Below are 21,543 nucleotides of genomic sequence, written 5' to 3' on the forward strand. Positions count from 1 at the left end.
GAAAACCAGCCAGAAATCACCACAATCCAATGCCATCCATGATGTTTACATTAAAGAGAGTGAGACCACACTACAGGCACACTCAGTCCATGCACCACTACCCCTTGGCAAAAGGCCCCACCAGCAGCCCCCAAAAAACGACAAAAAACAATAAAATCAGCACAATCCCAGCCCATCCATGGCCTCAAGGGTGTTTAAATTCAAGAAGACACCCCTCAGAAACACTAGGCCCATGCAACACTCACTACCCCTGGGCATAATGGATGAAAAGTAGGCAAAATAAGTGCAGGCCTCAGACACTGCCTCTCTTCAAAATGGCCCCTTACACCCCAAGCACATGTTGCCTGTACCAGCCAGGACTCAAGATGGCCACCACCACCACCCACATGGCCACAGTCCACATCAACAGTACACCCCCAAAAAACAGAAAACCAGCCAGAAATCACCACAATCCAATGCCATCCATGATGTTTACATTAAAGAGAGTGAGACCACACTACAGGCACACCCAGTCCATGCACCACTACCCCTTGGCAAAAGGCCCCACCAGCAGCCCCAAAAAAACGACAAAAAACAATAAAATCAGCACAATCCCAGCCCATCCATGGCCTCAATGGTGTTTAAATTCAAGAAGACACCCCTCAGAAACACTAGGCCCATGCAACACTCACTACCCCTGGGCATAATGGATGAAAAGTAGGCAAAATAAGTGCAGGCCTCAGACACTGCCTCTCTTCAAAATGGCCCCTTACACCCCAAGCACATGTTGCCTGTACCAGCCAGGACTCAAGATGGCCACCACCACCACCCACATGGCCACAGTCCACATCAACAGTACACCCCCAAAAAACAGAAAACCAGCCAGAAATCACCACAATCCAATGCCATCCATGATGTTTACATTAAAGAGAGTGAGGCCACACTACAGGCACACTCAGTCCATGCACCACTACCCCTTGGCAAAAGGCCCCACCAGCAGCCCCAAAAAAACGACAAAAAACAATAAAATCAGCACAATCCCAGCCCATCCATGGCCTCAATGGTGTTTAAATTCAACAAAACAGTTGTATCATGCACCCCTAACCAACCCTGGTCCTACTGGATACTGTGGCTACCAACAATATAATTTATTTAATGTTCTGAAAAAGTTCCAAAATTGTACTTGCAGCAACTGTAATGCCCCAAACAAACTTACTTGTGAAAGTTGATTTCTAATCCAAAAGTGATCCAAAGACAGTCAAAAAGGCCTCAAATCCAAATATCCAGCAGCACCCACAAAAAGTAATCCTTCCAGCTCCAGATCGAAATGAAAGTGACCAGGAGATGGACAAAGCACTGGGAGGAGCCTGCTGGACAGGAACAGGAAGTTGGAGACTGTGGGGCACTTCCTTCCTCCCCCCCCCAAAAATGGACTCCTTGCAAAAAAAAAGGCCATGCAAATGTCAACCTGAGGAGTGATTCTGATAAAAATCATAATTTTCTGAAGGTTTATCCTGTTTGCTGGTGATTTTCTTGTGCAGAATTGCAAAATCTCTATTTCGCGAGTGCGAGATTGTTCCTTTCCGCCGCAACTACGTGTTCGCAATTGCGAACTCTCGCGAGGTATGCTGTGCAAGGTGGCAAGCCGCGATTACGTATTCGCGGGCGCCAAACTCCCGCTGGATCACGCAGCAAGATCCAAAATGGCGCGGCACTCGCTAAATATGATCGAGAAAAACAACTCGGCAAACGCTTAATGACGGAAAGTGAACGCCGTGCACCACGCCGCGCGCCGCAACCAAGCAAAAAATCCGCCGCGAGCGGATTCACGGATTTTCGACAAATTTGCGAGAGTTCGCGGATTGCGAATTTGCCGAAAATCCGAAAAATCCGCGATCGGAGCGGATTTTACGCCCATGCTTAGCGACAGCGAGAACAGTGGAGCTGCAAAAACTGCAGCCCGACCAGGTTTAGACGTTACAGGTTTCCAACAAGAAACCGATGCGGATGCTATAATCATCCCCGAAAACATAGGGAAAACCATCGCAATAAAGTGTATAGAAAATGGCCTATCATCAAGAGGTGGTAGGGTAATTTTTGTCAGAGAGGCACAGGAATATCGGCAGACAGAGGTATTCTACTCATGGATTATCTGTCCCAGCAGCAAATCGAACACATGTGTTCCACTTCTACAAGATAGAGGAACCTCCAGCGGAATCCGTTCCTTTAGAGGACATTGAAATTCCACTAACTTACCAAGAACATCAACTCTGGTTTAAAGGAGCCCTACAACATCAAAATGACATTACCAGGCTCGGTCCACTAGCAGGGCCGGACTGGCTACCGGGCAGTTGTGTATGCTGCCGAGCTGGGGGCTGATTTCGTTGATAGGGACCTGCGTGTGAAAAGCAAAATTAGCTTTGCTTTTTTTATTTCAATGCGCACACAGGTCCCCATCAACGAAATAAGCCCCCACCACAGAAAAATTAGCCCCCAGCTCGGCAGCACACACAACTGCCCGGTAGCCAGTCCGGCCCTGTCCACTCGGTAGACCAGGAGCAACATGGCCGGTACTAGCCAGCTATACACCACATCCTGACATTGAAAGAATGACAGATGTAGAACTATTAGCTCAGCTAAAACAATTAAGTAAAATACATAGACAATTGGTACAATATGTCATGCGGACTCTAACGGTCCAACCTCCTATAAGAATTTCACAGCACACCCCTCATCAGGGGAGCACAAACAAAATAACACCACAGACCATACAACCGGTCATCTGTAAATTACCCACAAAAAGGGAACAAATTCCATTCTGGTTAGCTCAAAAAATTACTCAAATCGAGGCAGTATTTCTCGATAGTACATCTCATGAGAAACACTGGATTCTAACAATCTGTTTACCAAGGGGGATCGCACCACACCTGGAGGATTGTGACACTTGGGGTACAATCTTTGCTGCAATCTACACAAAAACACATGGTGTTCCGTCCATGGCGGTAATATCAGACATCCTGAAACAGATTCAAAATGAATACGGGGCAGAGCCTGCTTTAAATCAAGGTATGAAGTTACTGAAGCATTTCAAACAGGTCTCAGCTATAATTTTAGCTATTAAAGGTGATTATTCAGAGGAAGGGGTCCCAGTAAGGTAGGACAAGAATTAAGAGTAGTAAAAATATAAATCACATAAAGAATGAATCCATCCACACTGTTTTATTCACAATGGGAATGCATATTGAATATACAAAAGTTAGTGCATTAAATACGTAGTTTCGGCAGTGCCCCAAGAGAGGGAAGTGAGGGTGGGGGTTTGTGATCATGTGAGGACGAAGTGCAGGAGAAGAGAATTGATTCAGAGTTGACAGTACAATCAACCAATAAAAATCTTCTAGTTGACAAAGTTACACCTTATGTACAAAACATATGACTGATTAGTCAGTTTTCAAAATAGAGCATACTTCACATTGTTCAATTTATGAAACATTCGGGCGTGAAGTTGACATTCAAAAGCACGTGGTTGCCGACGTTTCGACCCTTAAAAAGTACGCAGGTTTTAGTGATGTCCTTGCAGTAGGGTCTTCATCAGGACAGGAAAACGGGGCAAACAACCTAGTCATTATATAAATAATTAAATTAGACTTGGGAGAAATATCCCTGAATTAATCAAAACAGAAAATAGCACACGAATCCCTTAACGGGATGGGTATAGGGTCGAAAAGCTAGAACATCAAACATAATTACAGAAACTGAGTATTATCTGCGATTGGTGCTGTAATTATATAATATATATAATTTCGGATAGATATTAAAGAGATAGATTAACAATACAAGGATAAATTCAGTGATAAAAGAGAGCCGTTGGGTATAAACCAGCCCTGCGGAGGCGCACATGGCCAGGGAAAGCAGTTCGAAAGTTCCAATATCACTGAGAAGCATTAACGTCGGTCATGGTAAAAACTATTTAACAACCACTTGACCCAGGGTGCTGGTACCTTGTCTTGTGGTTTAACAAACAAATGTAGGACATAGGGCTGAGTGGTAACTGGGGGAATCGGGCAAGTTACTAAGAACATAGACTCACCATTCCGTTATATGCGCAAAGCATTCATCACTCAGGGTTCGATGGTAGTCAGGGGTCAGATAGACCAACGATTGTGTTGAATCTGCCGAGATTAAAGGGGGGCCGTTACCAGTGGCCACATAAATCGAATTGCACATAGATTACTCGTGACCAAGTTAGACTAAACTGCACAAGGCATGAGGGAAAACTCACCGATTAGTAGCGTTAAACAACGCGTTCCGCGTACGGTAATCCCAGAATTGGAACGTTCAGTAATGACGTAATCCAGGGAATCAGACGAACAGGCGATAGTATTGAATCTATCGGGATTAATGAAAGGGGCCGTTACCAGGGGTCACATAAGTGGAGTTGCACATAATTGACTAATGGGAAGGTTAGACTGAGCTGCATAGGGCAGGGGCGAGACTCACCGATTAGTAGCGTAGAAGACGCGTTCACCATGCGGTAATCCCAAAGTCAAAAGCGTTCAAGGGAGAAGTAATCTCCAGATATCTAGAGGGCGAGAGTGAAATCATGAGTAGGCGCACCAAAAGGATAGTGACTGAAGGTAGCAAGCTGGTCTCTACCTGAGAGGGTGGGAGGGATGCACTTACCCGATACGGAGTTAATCTCGCTCTCACTAGCGCTCGGGTTCGCAATGGCGAGCCAAGCTTCCTGGTTGGCTAAATTGCCATGGGGATGGAACCACGTGGTGAGGAGCACCCGTGTAGACAGAATAGATGGACTTAATCTGTTGCCAGGTTATCGTAAACATAGGCACTCAGACTTGTGCTGGGACGCGATCGGTTGACATAGGGATGGATTAATATATAATACCGAATCGTTAAATGTACTAATTGTGTGAGCTGGAAGTCAAAGTTGTCATCTATAAAATATTCACCAATATTTTGACATGTTACTATTGATTGGCCTCGTCAGTGCAAATTTAAAGAGATGGGGTTATATACCCATCCCGGGACGATGAGGACTTACATGACCCTAAATTGAAAGATCACAGTGCATATCCAATACTTCAACACAAGGGGTGGCGTACCTCTCATACAAGGGTAAAGGCCACACACAAACGATCATGATTATCATTCACAACAGAACAGAGCTTGTTCGTCAATCTTGTTATTCTGTTCATATCTAATATATGTATCAAAATAAGCTTAACAAGTTGGTAGTTTTGAAATGGCGTAACTATTCAAGATGCATAATGGTAGCGTACCTCTCACATGAGGGTAAAGGCCACTCATTAGTACGGTACATGATTGGTTTACAGGACACATGCAAGCAAGAAAGAAACAATATATCAGCAGGTGTATTCAAACGTCGTTACTGTGGGCATGGCGTACCTCTAACACAAGGGTAAAGGCCGTGCTTAGAATAGATCCATTTGAAATCAAGACAGAGTAGCTAGTTGTGAGAAAGAGCTGTCGTGCTCATTAAGACCTGTCTCTATGGAATCAAAAAAGAACATCCATTTAAGCTCTCGTGTGTTTAAAATGTTTGCGATGTTCCCACCCCGAGGACCAAGTATAGCTTTCTCAATTATTACCCATTTCAGGCTTTTTGGTGGATGTGCTGCCACTGTGAAATGTTCCACCATTGGTGCTCCTTGTACTTGGCATCTGATTCTGCTCATATGTTGGAGAATTCTTACCTTCGCCTTCTGTTGTGTTTGGCCTATGTATATCATTTGGCACGGACATACGATTGCGTAGATGATGTCAGAGGAATTACAATTGGTGTGAGTCTTGAGGCGAATCTTGTGTTGGCGATGTTCAAATTCTTTGGTTTGAATAGTACTATCACAGGCTTTACAGTTACCGCATTTGGAATGACCTACCACCGGAGTCAGATTCCATAGACTGGTGATAGTCGGCTCTTCAGGAGTTGCTAGAAAAGACCGGACCACATGATCTTTGATGCTTCTGGCTTTCTTGAAAGCGTGTAGGGGTGACGCAGATTGCTCAATGTCATCCGAGACTAATTTCCAATGATGGTTAATTATGCGTCTGATTTTGTTGCTCTTGGTATTAAAAGTTGTGACGCATACGATCCTATTGTCTTGTGGATCCTTATCTGACTTTGGGGAAAGTAGTTCCTCACGAGGATAGAACCATGCCCTTTTCTTTGCTCGCTTGACCAATCTTTTGGGATATCCTCTCTGTAGTAGGCGATTTGACAGTTCTTCAGATTCTGCAAAGAAATGGTCTTTATTCAAGCAGTTCCTACGGATGCGTAGAAACTGCCCGAAGGGTAGGTTATCACGAAGGGCCCTTGGGTGGTGACTATCGTAGTGTAATAGCGAGTTCCTGTCTGCAGGTTTTCGGTACAATGTCGTAAGTAAACATCCATAGTGCTCATAGATGTTAAGATCCAGAAAGTTTATTGTGTGGTTATCGGACTGAATTGTAAATTTGAGAAATTCAGATTGGTGGTTTAACCAATTGAAAAAGGACATTAGTTCCTCGAGGTCGCCATCCCAGATTAGCAAAATATCGTCAATATATCGCATCCAGAGACCAAGATGGTCTCTGAATGGATTGACTGGACTAAGCACAGTATCTTGCTCAAAAGCTGCCATGTACAAAATGGCGACATCGGGGGCAAAAGGTGCGCCCATGGCTACTCCAGATGTTTGAATGTAGAATCTCTTCTTAAACAAAAAGAAGTTCTTAGTCATGGCTATACGGAGTAGAGCCACGATAAAGTCAGTTGGTACTTGGACTGGTGCAGGTCGTTGTTGTAGACAGCGTGTGATCACAGTTAGTGCTTCTTGTTGGGGAATGCACGTGTAAAGCGATACCACATCACAGGTGGCTAATCGTTGATGACAGGGGTCGAAGGCTAGATTCTCGATGATATTGATGGTGTGCATCGTGTCACGCAGATAGGCAGGGGTGGATTCTGCTAATGGCTTCAGAAAAAAATCGATATATTTTCCAAGGGGCTCAAGAATAGAGCCACAACCGGACACAATGGGGCGACCAGGAGGGGCTGCCATGCTTTTGTGGATTTTCGGTATCGTGTAAATTGTTGCCAGTCGTGGGTGTTTTTTGTTAAAAAATTGAAACTCCGTTTCCGAAAGGAAACCCTGATCAAGCCCAGCTTGAGTTATCTCCAGAATTTCACAAGCAATTGCTTTGGAAGGGTCAGATCGCAGTTGTTGGTAACTGCTTCCATCATTTAATTGCCGGAGAATTTCAGACTCATAGGTGGATACATCTTGGACCACTATCGCACCGCCTTTATCGGCAGGTTTGATTACAAGTAGGTTGTTACGGGCAAGTGATTGTAACGCCATTTTTTCTGTTTTACTAGTGTTGTATTTGGTAAAAGACTTGGTATCCAGAAGTTGATGTACATCCCTCCAGACTACTGCTTCGTAGGCCAGAATTTTGTGCGACATCGTGTTGCTATAAGGGACAAAAGTAGAGGGTAATTTAAGACCAGTGACGGTTAAATGAGCCGTAGGTACGGAGTTACGAAAGAAGTACTTAAGCCTAATTTTGCGAAAAAATTGAAAAAGTTCAGCACGGATAGTGAAGGTATCCGGATGATTAGTAGGGACGTAGGACAGTCCCTTGCCTAGTACTTTCTTTTCATCATCATTCAAGGTATACTTGGATATGTTCACAACGGGGCTGGCGGTCATTGGGGGTGCTCCTCCAAGTAACTTCAGTTGGAAAAGATTCTTGAAGTTGTCTACCACCTGCAGGTTTTGTTGCGAGTTGTCCGTTCGCCGTGTTGTTCCGTCGGGAAATGTACCTGTTTCTGAGGTTGTGCTCGTCCTCTGTCCCATGTGTTTGTACCTTGTTGGTGTCCGCGTTGCTGGCCACGTTGCCAGTTGTTGCCTCTGCCACGTGGCGGGCGCCATGATCCTTGGCGTTGGCCTAAAAAAGGGTTATATTGATATTGTTGATGGTAACCAAAGTCAGGGTAGTTGTGCTGGTAACTGGGGCCGGGTTGTTCCTGTTCGTGAAGCAGCATCAGTGGCAATCTGCCAAAAACTAAAAGAACTTGATGTAACTGAGCAACCGTATGAACAGGCCAGAATAATAGAAAAATCATATGAAGAACTAGGAATAGATAGTTTGGGTGGGAAACCAGTAAAGCCTGAATTAACAGAAAATCCTGATTTTTCTTTTATTAAAAACACTCTCACTACTCCTAAAAAGAAGTGGGAAAATACTAGACAGACACTTCCTAAAGAGAAGCGTTCTCAATCCAGAAGTAGGTCTCTTCAGAAGGAGCCCTCTGAAAAGAGATATAACCTCAGAAACAGGGATAATTTGAGAAAACCTGATAGATATCAAGATACTGATACACGTTCCTCTCGTACCTTTCAGACTTCCTCACAGAAATCGGAAAGAAGAGGATGGTCAGAACACAAGTAAAAAAACGCGTCCAAAGACGTTCCAAAAAATAAGAAAACACAATTCACCAAGAAGAAGGAAGCAAGTCTAAAAATCAGAAATGCAGAGGATCTTGAGGACACAACTCAAGAACAGGGAGCAGGCCCAGACAATGCTGGACAGCGCAGCAGAAGTTACCATAGCTCACAAGATTCTGAAGGATCATCTGGAGACAGAGGACCTGAATGAATAAATTCAAGTTGAAACTGCCGTTACCAAGGTCAGTGTACCCCATAAGTTATATCAAGTAACACTCCGGATAGAGGGGGACATAACTAGAAAAATAAGAGCACTCTTTTGGGAAACACTCTCTAAAGGTTATGACATCCTTCTAGCTGAAAAAAGACTAGCCACCTGAATTTGTCAAGGAGTGCCCACATGGCGAAGAGATCATTATGCCAGCCTTCTCAAATCATATTCCTATTCATAAAAAATACACCTATGCCAGAAAATGGGCTGTGGCCCAGGCTCCAGCATTATATAAAAATCATGTGGAATGGGATGAGGACTCTCCTCACCATAAGATCCAGTTAAAAAATCAACCTACTGCTCAGAGGCAGTATCCAGTTAAGCACGAAGCTAAAAAACAGGTCAGGGAGATCTTAGATCAACTTGAATACCAAGGGGTAATTGAAACATGCACCTTATCCATGAACAATCCTTTGTTTCCTGTCTCCCAACCAGACAATACATATCGTCTAGTTTTGGACTACAGACATTTAAATTCTTGTTGCAAAACCTTTGCAGTACAAAATGCACACAGTGCAGCACTGATGAATATCATTGTGCGCAAAAAATATAAAACCACATTAGATATCTCAAACGGTTTCTTCTGTCAAAATATTGCACCTGAAAGCAGGTACTTGACCGCTTTCTAGATAATGGGTACACAACGACAAGTCTGTCGTCTCCACCAGGGATTCAAGAACAGTCTAGGGTTATTTTCAGTCAGAGTAACAGAGTTACTGCAAACGTATGATGATGAGACATGCACTTGACCAGGGTGAACACCATAATACTTGGATTCGCCTCTGAAGGGTACAAAGTCAACTTTAAAAAATCAAGAATTGCCCATCTCAGCGTCCTATTTTTAGGATACAAACTTTCAAGTAAAGGCAAAAGTCTAGCAGCAAACTTTTTAGAAAAATGTGCACTGCTCCAACCTCCAAAAACGCTGAAAAACTTACAGTCAATTCTAGGATTCCTGAATTTCAGAAGAACTTACATACTAAACACCGCAGAAAGGGGTAAACCTCTCTACGAACTAATTAAACCTGATTTCAAACCTACTAATTGGACTCAAAAACAAACAGAAAGTTTGCGTTCAGTCCAAACAGACATGATAGCAACAACCCATTTACAGACACGCGTAAACGCACGCAACCTTGTAATTTGAATCATCCCAGGGAGATGCAGATTCACATACCTAACTTTTAATGAAGGTGAAAAGGTACCAATAGCTTATAAATCACACTTGTACACACAAGCTGAAATAAAATTCACTTCAACAGAAGAAATTCTGACAGTGGTTCAAACTGCAGTAGCAAAAGAGAGAGCTCTCGCACAGGGAAAAAGCATAAAGGTCGTTACTCCTGTACCTGCCTTAGAGGCAGTGACAAAAGTGAGCATTCCGAATGCAAACGCTTTACATCTGAGATGGATACAATGGGTTAACTCTCTTGCTGCAACAGACGTTGAATACATTTTTTACCCATACTTGAAAACTCAAGAATTTCTACAATACGAACATGAATGTCCTCTGCCCACTGAGATTCTGCCTCTAGAACATTACGGATGTATAATTTATACAGACGGGTCAGCACAGCCCGCGATTCGGGGAAAACAAGCTTATAGTGCAGCATGTGCGATTGTTAAAGGTCGCTGACGCGATGGTAAACTCAGACCTATGGTAACTAAAACTCAATCTCTAGGAGATGGTACAGCTCAGCGAGCTGAGCTTCAGGCTTTCAAGATGGCGCTTGAAAATACAGATCACGAATTCCCCACACTGATAGTGTGCGATTCATATTACTGTGTCCAATCTTATAATGAATACTTGCAGACCTGGGTTCAAAACGGTTTCAAAGATGCAAAAAGTGGCACAATCAAGCATAAATTGCTTTGAGAACAAGTACTTCAGATACAGAAAGAACTACAAAAAGCTCATGTGATCCATACACTGAGTCATCAACGTGATGGCGCTCACGTTGCAGGGAATTGATTGGCTGATGAAGCCGCGAAGGCAGCTGTGCAAACGGCTTCCGTAGCTGCAATCACTCGTTCAAAAACGAAAATAGACGGCAAAATAATGCAAGCTGTCAATGCTTCAAACAAAGACAGTAGTATAACATTACCAAAAGGCTTTCCACTCAAATACTCATATATAACTGATGCAAATAATGTTCCGTTTGCTTGAATCCCTGGAGTGGGGGATAGAGTCATTCCAAAAATGGAACATAGATTAGGACTAATCTTAGCAGCACATGAAGGGCTCGCTTCTGCACACGCAGGTGTTTCCGCCACAGTGTCCTTATTAAAACAGCGATACTGGTGGCTGCGCATGAGGAAACAAACTAGAATCTATGTTTTAGAATGTGAAATCTGCCAAAAGATGAAAGTCTCTACTGTGAAACGTCCTGCATGTGCTTATCTGGACCACTGAGGTCCATTACAAAGGGATGGTAACTATAAGTATATCATGGTCGCAGTGGATTCATGCTCAAAATTCATTTGGATGTGGCCCCAGGGCTCGGCTGACGTCCGAACTGTTATAAAAGATTTGCAAGTCTTTAGCGGCACATACGCAGTCGGCACGCTATATTCTGACCAGGGTCCTACGTTTAGCTCAAAAGCTTACAAAGAGGCCATGGCCAATCTGGGCGTTGCATTGCAGTATTCTAGTCCATTCCATCCTGAGGGAAATTCGGTTGTGGAGAGGAAAAAACGGGACATAAAGCAATCTATAACAGCTAGGGTATTAGGCTCAGGTGATGGGTGGGTCAAACATCTAATAAGTGTCCAATGTAGTCTTAATCATTTGCCAAGAAGTTCTCTAGGGGGGATCACTCCATATGAAATCCTTTTTGGAACTAGAATGATGATTGTCCAGGACCTTGATTGTCACACTTCAGTGGTGGAACAAAAACCTTTTGATAGCAAAGACTGTTTGGCTGTTTTGCAGGACTGAAATGAAACAAGAAAAATTCAAAGCAACACATTCCTTAAGCCAAAGACCATTGAAGAAAAACCACCTGTCCCAGCAAGACCTGCCTGGATTCCATAGATTGGGGATCTGGTCCGAGAAAAGATCTCGGACAAGAAGGAATTTGGGTCTTCATACAGACAACCAGTACCTGTGCTAGCAATCCATGGATCAAGAACAGTGTTACTGCCACCCCTTGCTGGAAGAAAGGAGAACAGGTCTGTATCCATCAACCTGGTAAAACCACATCATGTGGCCGAGTGGACTCCAAAGATGTAGCAGATTCCCGAATCTGGCTACAATCCAAGAGGTTCAAACTGAGAGACTGATAACATTGAAAGACTCTGCAGTACAGAATAAAGGACTATTCAACAAAGCCATGAAACTTGTACCTCTTGAGACCCAAATGACAGTTCGTCAAGAAACACCTGTCTACAATGAAATAGCATCCGAGTATACTAATATGACAAGTGATCAAGTGGTTCCAGCGATTTCATCGAATCCTGAAGCAATCCCTTACAGAACTGCCTCTGGCTGTCATTAACTTTGATACATTTTCCGAGGATCCAAGTGAACCTGAAATGACGCCGGTTAAAAAAACTTTTAAAGAACAAGCAACGGAACTCTTTAACCAACTGGAAAAAACATATCTGGTTTCACCATGGGTTAAAGTATGGATTGTCTTAGGTGTACTTTTTCTTCTACTTTGGTTGACTCTGGTATTCACCTTGGGAATGCTGAACAAAGGAAAATGTAGTACAAAGGACTCAGTAAATAAGAAAATCAACTTACTCCTCAAGCCAGACAAATCTTCCCATCGTGAACAAAGAGACTTGTCAGCAGTAAACATCACGGCCGTTCTTATACCAGGTGGTATAGCTTGGGACTGAACTGAATATGACATTCTTGGTCCGGCGGAGCTGTTGAAGATTCCACACCAATTCAAGGTTTCCTCGAGTGACTTTGTTTCACCCAGCACCTTTTCTGATGATTGGGACTTTGAGACTGTTAATAATATGATGTTAGAGTTGGAAATGTCTGCAAAATTTACAACTCATGAATACTTAGAAGGTTCATCAGATTATGAACAAATGTATTGTTATAATCACTATGGTCATCATTTCTTGCATAAATCTGCAAATCCTACAAATATATTAACTTATAACCAATGGGAACATTGTCCTACGCTACCAAAGGGTAGCTCAAAAACATTTTTGGGAAAGTTTCCATACTTTTTAGGGTATAATGTTTCAAATCCAGAATCATTTTACTTTAAAAATGTTAATAGGACAGGAATGAAAAGTATGTTGACAAATGCAAAGCAAATTTGTTCTGCGGCCTTTTATGCTCAGCTGCCTTCATTAGGTTTCGGCTTTTGGAAAGACAACATTGAGACAAAAACTGTCTGGGGCATGAAAGACTGGCAGGTGCAGGGCTTAGAAGCTTTATTTAGAGCCTGCATTATCCCAGAACAAATAATGTTTTTGAATGACACTGTTCAACAGACATCTTGTCTTGGATTAGCTAAGATAAAAGATTTAAACAAACCGTCAGTAGCTACACCTACACATGAAAGAAGTAACACTTCAGAGGGGGTGGTTGACGTAAAAACTATTTTACTTAACAACAGAACAGATCCTGATTGGAAAAATGGTTAATCTGGCCCACATACACAAACAGCTGTCAAGATAGATTCCTGAGTAAGACGCAAGATTTCACATTCACTAGGCCAGATCCAAGATATGTCCAGAGACAACATCCAGGGATAGTAAAATCATACAGTGTGGGAAAACTATGCCTTCAGTGGCTACAAAAATCTACACTAAGGGAAGTAAAACAACACTTATTTTTACTTAAAGATAGCGTTGATTTAAGGGACTTCTTACAAGGACCTGCAAAACCGCGTCATAAATGTTTTATACACACCGGAATCTATGCCATTTATAATGAAGCATGGAAAAGAACACAAGCAGAGACTGCAGAACGAATACGACAAATTGATTGTATTAATTTAGAGAAATCTCTCTCTGTAGTTGACAATGGGTTAACGACTCTGTCATCCAGAATATATTCTTTGGACAGCATAGTATCCTCTGCCATTGACATAATGGAACAGGACTTGGTCATGTTACAACATGGTCAGTCACAATTGCGTTCTATAATGCTTTTGGGCTGGACATTGCAAAACCTTCGTTCTGGCTATGTGCCATGGCGTTTAATCAACACCACATCATTGTTTTCTGAATTTAACCTTACAGATAAACAAATCCCTTTGGCACAGAGGGGAGCAGACTATACAGTGCTGAGCATTGAAAGACTGGAAAGTTTGCCAATAACTGTTTCTGAGAAACCAGCAACAGAATGGATAATACACGGTACAATCACTCTGCCTGTTACAATTTTCCATTTTCAGTATTGTTTGAAACGTATACCAGCAGGCGTATATGAAAGGTTGGGTGAAGAATAGATCGTGACATCCTGGGATTTACCTTATACACACAAATGTTGGAGTGGGGAAAAAGAAGTGTTTCTTAGTGGTACAAATTGCGAAAATACACTAAGAGGTTCACTATTATGTCAGGGTATTCATTTACACGGGGCCTGCGATGGTTCCTCAAACAACTTCTCCTGCCACCTGCAAGGTTCTCCGGCTGCAGTGATAGATCCAATTTGTAGGCAGCTTTCTAATGGAAGTTACATTATGTTGAATGGACACAGCTGCTGTGGCATGTTGCTAGGAACCCCCTATCTCGTAACTGTGTCAGCCAGGGTCACTTGCTTTATGCAAGTATTTTTTCATGAAACTAAGACAGACGGAGAGTCGCCATTATGGCTTTCACTGAACATATCTTCTATATGGATTGATACTTTAAGCAGAATGAAAGCCATTCTTTTACAAGAAAAGGTGCCACTGATCTCGGCCAAAGAGACGTATGACCTTCAAGTTGCAAGGACTTCTGCAGAGATACATGCCCTTGTATCGACAAACTGCTCTATACATTTCTCAGAAATGTTAAGTCGTATCTTAAACATGTCTGATACGAGTGGTATTGTCGATGTATTTAAGACGATTTCTGGACTGTTAGCACCCTTTGAAGCAGTACTAGGCATATTTCCAAACTTCGCGCACTCTGTGTTTGGCGGCCTGCCTCTCGTAATGGGACTCGTAGCAGGGATACTAATTTTGCTCCTTCTGCTCTGATATGGCAAGCCAAGTCACCATCTACACCCAGATCACCTTGGAGAAAGCCCTCCTGGCAATGAAGTGTCATGAGTGCATGATACATATACTGGGCTTGACTCGTTTAAGAGATTTGAATACCACGTGGTTTCTATCATTCCGACCAATCTGGCAAAATGGCATCTTACCTATACTACGATGCCTGCTATGTGGAGAAGAATGCGTGCTAGACATCTGTCTGACACTACCATCAGTCCTGCCAACGGAAGTTGATGCTTTGCTTGAACCGGTAACAGCTCATGCATTGTGTTGTCCATAGCTGCTACCAATCCTGATGCCAGCATTCGTTGAGATCTCCCAGACGCAAACTGCAGACGGTGAGATACGTGGAGCAACAGGCACACAGGTACCATCTACTTCGAACATTGCTAATGCAGCTGACGCTGACGGCGATGCTTCTCATCTATGTGCAATTGATCTGCTTAACGAAGTAGTCCAACTTTCACCTACAGTAGTAGACAAATTATTTACCAGCTTAGAAGATTTGATGTTTTCTCCAAACAATGACACTAACTTTTGAAGTTAGTACACAGTGTTCTCTGAATTCGACCTTCACTTTCCAAAACAAACTTCTAACTTCGGAACTCTATTTTTCTATGATTTGACTTTTTTTTCTAAAATTGAACTTTTTTTTTGGCACAAAGCAATCTGCTTAAAGTAGAACTATTCCTAGAGAACAAGAATTCTTTGAATACTTCTGAGAGACAATATTTGACCTTGTCCACAACAAGACAATTTATATATTCTGTCATGGAATGGTCTCGACTTTTTCTTCTGTATTTAGGAGCCATTTCATAAATGGATTTTCATGATTCATTCGGATATCGTTTTTAAATGTCATCTATATGCTTTGAATGAAACTATGCTTTCAAATGCGTACAGCACAAATGCTCTTTTTGTGAACAACCATTTCAAATGCATTATTTTATGTATTTTGGGTGGGGTTTTTAACACATCATGTTTAGATTTGTTTTATGTGTTTTAGAACTTAGTAATATCATACATAATAAAGTGGAGTGGGTGTTGGGTGTTGTTTTAGGCTCCGAGTGAATTTTCCCGATTATTGCCCTTATATAGGTACAATTCACATTGCCCTAATATAGGCATAGAAATCAATCCCTTAATTAGACATAGCCCATGCAGACCAAATACAGGCATGGCTACTTCCACCCGTACCAAACATCACAACGATTTCTTGGAAAATCGGCTCAAGCAGTCAGGGTCCTTCCCTCGCTTGAATATTGATTTGTCCAAAAACTCATGTACTTTACAAAGAACTACTATTCCCTAGGGGTTATTTCCTGACGGTATTATGGCCGACTTTATGTCAAACTAGACACCTTCAAGGTATAAATATGCCTTCACTTGCTCTAGCAAGACACGGTGGTTCGGAGCAGTTCGACTATCTACTTGCACGACGCAGCTCGCTACAGCAAGTGCCGAAGAAAGCAGACCCTCCAGCTGACGCACTGATCGAGAGGCTGCATTTCTCTCTGCAAGAATCCAGCTCCAGTGTTTCCAAGCTTCCCTTGCGGGGTGTTGGGAAATCGAGTCCCTAGACTGAGATACCAGACCTCTTTCATTCTAAACTAAGGTATGGAGCTGATTAGAACCTAGAGAAATCTTGGATAGATTCTTGACAAAAAAAAACTAAACCTATGCTACACAATACTTACTTCTTCCTGCATACTAGACTTAGGTTAGGTACATTGGGCTAGGCGTATTTTAGAAGCACCAGTTGAGCATTTTTAGCCATTGTTATTTATGTATGTATTTATATATGGTTTATAAACCATACAATGATCTTACAGTATTATTTTATAATATTGTTCTCGCTGTACGCATTATACTTTGCAGTCTGCATTACGATCTAGTGACCTCTGAACTAGCTGGCACTCACTATTAAGTTTAATATATTCAATAGAGACCTAGTTGACCTCAGTCCTACGTCTAATCTATAGGATATATTATTCCAATATTGGGAACATAGTACCTACACTACAATAGTGATGGGATTGTGTCTGGCTACTACTTGTACATCATCTCCAGATCAGCAATATCCTCAGGACTCCATTACCCAAGGGTGACACTATTGGTGGGCATTCACCTATGACACAGCAGATTGGCGTACTATTGTGCGCAACACCCTCCATTTCTACTCGCATGTGTACTGACTGGCATGTATAGGCACTGTTTCCGCTCTCAATTTGTCCCTTCATGTGACATTTCTGATGCCCCATGTTGTCCCTCAGTGGGAGCCCACTTGGCCTGCATAGTCACCGCCCAATCTGACAAATACACATCACTGAATATACAGAGTTTTACATGTGTGAATTTTGCGGGACTCTATCTACAATGAGCCATCTCAGCCCTGTAGATTGCACACGACAAGCCTTGTAAGAATGGTGTGGGTTTGTGAGATCATGTCACTCAATGTGACATCCATGACAGAGTGAGCCGTTCACAGGATAAGGACATTGAGGGCTGCGCAGTGTTGGACATAGTGAGTCAACCCACAAACATGTATTGATCTATACTGTATGCCTTGCTCAACTAAAAAACTTTGGACAGTAGATATGGGCTGCCTACACACAGCTATCTGTGCTGGCATCCTGCATGTGTCTGCGATGGGCAGGTACTGTGACCACCCTCACACCTGCATGCATGTACGGGTGATTCTCCCATGCTAATTTACTATGTGAGATGCTGTATTGTATCTGCTAGACATATCTGTGTATTTGGGCTATTGTTATTTTCCTGCTCCTGTACAGATAGATATTGGCATATAACACTGTGTCATTGATTTTTCCCCCTCTTGTCTCCCATGCCAGCAGCTCAAAGTCCTCGAGTGTAAGGCCATGTGGAGGGCCATTGCATGCAAGGTGCGGGCTCTTGCTTTCTCCAACCGACGGCGCACCCACTGTCACAAGAGGTGGGATGACAACTGCTGGCTCAGCAAGAACGTGGCGGAGAGGACGCTGGGGCTGCTCCCTCAGACTGGCAGGTTGGTGCGGTGGAGCATGACACCACTATTGACCAGCAATCTTGGCCGTGACAAAGCCTGAGCTAAATGCACGTTTGAAGGAGCATCAGCAGCAAGCTAGGGGTAAGTACTCTTGGAAGGGTGACTTTGGCTGTGAGTGGCTGAATGTGTTCACAGCCTGGGCGAGCGCGGGGCTATGTGATGTTGGTAGTGTGATGCAGTGGCTTGTAAGTGGCCTTTGTGTTGGGTGCAGCTGTCATGCATTTGCCATACCTGTAATTCATAATGTTGTCGGAGTAATGGACATTGACATTTCATTCTGAGTCATGGGCTTCAGGTATCGTCTGCATTGGGTAAGTCTGGGAAATCCCATGTAAGGGCACAGCAGTGTGCATGATCTGCATGTGCTTTCATCAATGTGTGCATTGCCTGACCTCAGATTGGTGAGGCTTAGACATCTGACACCAATGTGCAACAGTAGTTGTGCACCAAAGTACAACATGGTGGATGGCATATGCTCATGGCCATTGTGGACTGTTATGTTTTAGTCTTTATCTCTGTTGTCCCCTTCTGCTCAATCAAGATATGACATTGGCAACATGTGGTGGGGTACATCTTTGCCCCCATCAGGGCCCTAGGTGTACTCAGAGCTATTTGCGTGTCTGGTTGAACACAGCCATCGGCAGGATATTGTGCTGTGTGGTCATCACATGACTCACTTATACCCCGTTAGCTTGTTGACACACAAACTTTGTGTTAAAAATTGAGGTTGCACTATGCTTTTGCACAGGGTTGTGTGCAACATGGAGATTTCATCAACTTTAGTGATGCTTTGCTTGCATATGAATGTTCTGTTGATGCCAATGAACTGACCTTACATTTCTCTCTCTCATGCAGCATCTCCCGTGGGCACGGAAGGACAGGGGACAGACACCTGTGGTGAGATATCAAGCACAACTGCCGCACACGAGCACAGTGATACAGACGTGACCAGCGCCTCGTAGGGGGACAGGAATCTGCTTGAGGAGTCACAGCCAGAGACGCAGAGCTCAATGTCATTGGAGTCCAGCTGTGATGCATCTATGTTTGCAAGCACAGGGAATGGGACTCTGCCTCCTCTTCCACCACACAGCGTACAGTGCCCACCCTCCCACCTACTTCCACTAGTGCTGCCTGTATTCGCACCAGTAAGAAGGGAAGAGTGTCCTTCACCCCAGGCACCGCTGCCCCTGCCCCTGTCCCCTCTGCTGCCATCAGTGCTGAGTCTGTGGACCTTTTGTGGCAGCTGTGTGTGGGCCAGGCAGCTCTCCTCAATGCCTTTGTAGACCACGACAAAAAGTTGGCACAGGTGGTTGCTTTCATGGAGGGCATTCATTCAGATGTGAGTGGGCTACAACGGACTGTCCAGTCTTTGTTCTCCGCAGTGACAGCAGCCATTCAACTGGCGCAATCTCAGAGTCCAGCTCCAGTCTCTTTAGTCACTCCCCTGCCAGTGGCCACATCGGACGATAGTGACCACACTCCACAGACCTCAAGGGCAAGATACAGCACACGCAGCACACAGCAGTCACCCTAGCGGTCCTGGGCGCAGATACCATCCCCACAGAAAATTAAAGCCACCCCAGAGCGCAAAGACAAAATCCCGTCAGGCGACACCAAGAGCCACAAAGCCAAGAAGCAGGCCTCAGGGTCACATGCCTTAGAGACATCCCCAGCCCAGGACTCTCCTGTCCCAAAAGCATATCGCAAAGACAAGCAGACAGTTTCCGTGCCCGCTGAGAAGGTGGTGCCTGCTTAGAGTACACTTAAGAGGAGCTCCAAGGCAGATTCACCCACAACCTCAACTCCCATCCAAAGCCCTGTAAAGAAGGGAAAGGAGGGCACTGTTGGGGGTACACGTGGTAAACAGGGGATAGAGGGGCAAAAGCAAGGTCAGGCCAAGCGTCTTGCTGGTTCCAGCATGTCCCCAGAGGGAGGGCCACCGTCTGCACCTGATGCAGCTTTGGTGGTGATTGTGCCTGTTGTGTCCATACCACTTCCCATTAATCCCAAGACAGGGAAGCCATTTAGAGTCCCCAAGAAGTGGAAAGGCACCCCTCCATAATCTCCCACCCACACTGTGTCTCACGGCAGCATCACTCCACCACTACGTGCCACTACACCACCTGTTCCAAGCAGCACCCCGGCTTCCCAGGCCACTGATGCCTCTACCTCAGCTGGGCCTGTCTCTCCCCGGGCCAGTCCTCCAACTCCCCGACACACAGTTGGAGAAGTTGGCCTGTTATATGTTGTCCACTAGTTATAGTAGGCACCTTGCACCAGTCCAAACAACCCCTTAGAGGTGATAGGTTCAAGACAACCTTATTTGAAAGCTATCTTAGTGGTAGCTATGGAGAACAGACTTCAGACTAAGTCTTGAAGGAATGTAAAGCAGCTTGTTTTACCAGTCTATAATCTCTTGAATGGCTAAATTAAAGGACAACCACACCAGGTATATATAGAAAATATATGTATTTATTCTAAACACACCCTACTAGTCTCTTTATGAGGCTAGATGTCAAAGCACATATGTTATACTTAATATATCATAGTAAATTAGCATGATATACCTTGAGTCCTAGGGGCGTACCAAACCATATATTAAGAAAGTGGTAGAAGAACCACGACTTGACTAGACACAAGGCCTAGAGACTGTAGAATCGCTGGGACCACAAAGAACCACCCAAGGTAGTGACACAGGGGACCCATGGGAGACACGTGCAGTTTGAGAACATAGCCGCGAATCGCCGTTAGCTTCTATGGGGAAAGTTGCGGTTGGTAAACTTAAAGATTAGGGACACTTAGGAGAGGACTTTGAGCAAACCCCATTAGACTTACGGGGTTCTAGGGCCCATAACCTAATGCACAGCCTCAAGGAATGTCGAGAGGCTAATGCACTTGCAAATGTGCACGTATCCAGGGGTTCCGGTTCCACAGTACCCACAAGGGCTATGGGTCACAGCTTTGCTGGGGACTCAGGTCGGCCTCTGTGTAGTCTGGAAATCCACCTCCTGGGCTCCAATTATTTTGGAGTCCGGCAGGAGCTTTGGAGATGCAGACCGGTCAGATGTGTCTTTGGTGCCTGCCAAGTAGGGGAGTAACTCCTTTACTCCAAGGGAGATTCTTCTGTCATCTAGTTGTGTAGATCGTCAAAGTTCCTGGATATCCATAGCAGAGTTTCGTCCAGGTGTAATGTAAAGTCCTGTAGTCAGGGGTTCCTTTCTTATACCCAAGGAAGGGGTTGGACATACTCTGGGGACCCACCTATGGGAGGGTCTGGAAAGAGTGGTGGCTACACCCATTTCCTTTGCCCAGTTTCACGCCAGAGCAGGGGCAGGTAGCCCCTGCAACCAGTTTGAACTGGGCTATACACAGGGACACCAAATGTGCCCCCAGTGCAGACTTCAAAGCACTCTCAGAGTGCACCCACTCAGCCCCAATACACTGAAGCCTGTCTGGGAGGTAAGGTAAGGTAAGGTAATATTTATTTGTACACGATTAATTAAAATCTTTACAAAAATATAAAACACAAATAAAAACGTTTAAACCACTGAGTAGTTAAGATTAAAAAGATCAAAGTTCACAATGGTCAGATCAAGGTTGTCCTCG

This window comes from Lissotriton helveticus, chromosome 1_1 (assembly GCF_964261635.1).
Source record: "Lissotriton helveticus chromosome 1_1, aLisHel1.1, whole genome shotgun sequence".
Taxonomy (NCBI): domain Eukaryota; kingdom Metazoa; phylum Chordata; class Amphibia; order Caudata; family Salamandridae; genus Lissotriton; species Lissotriton helveticus.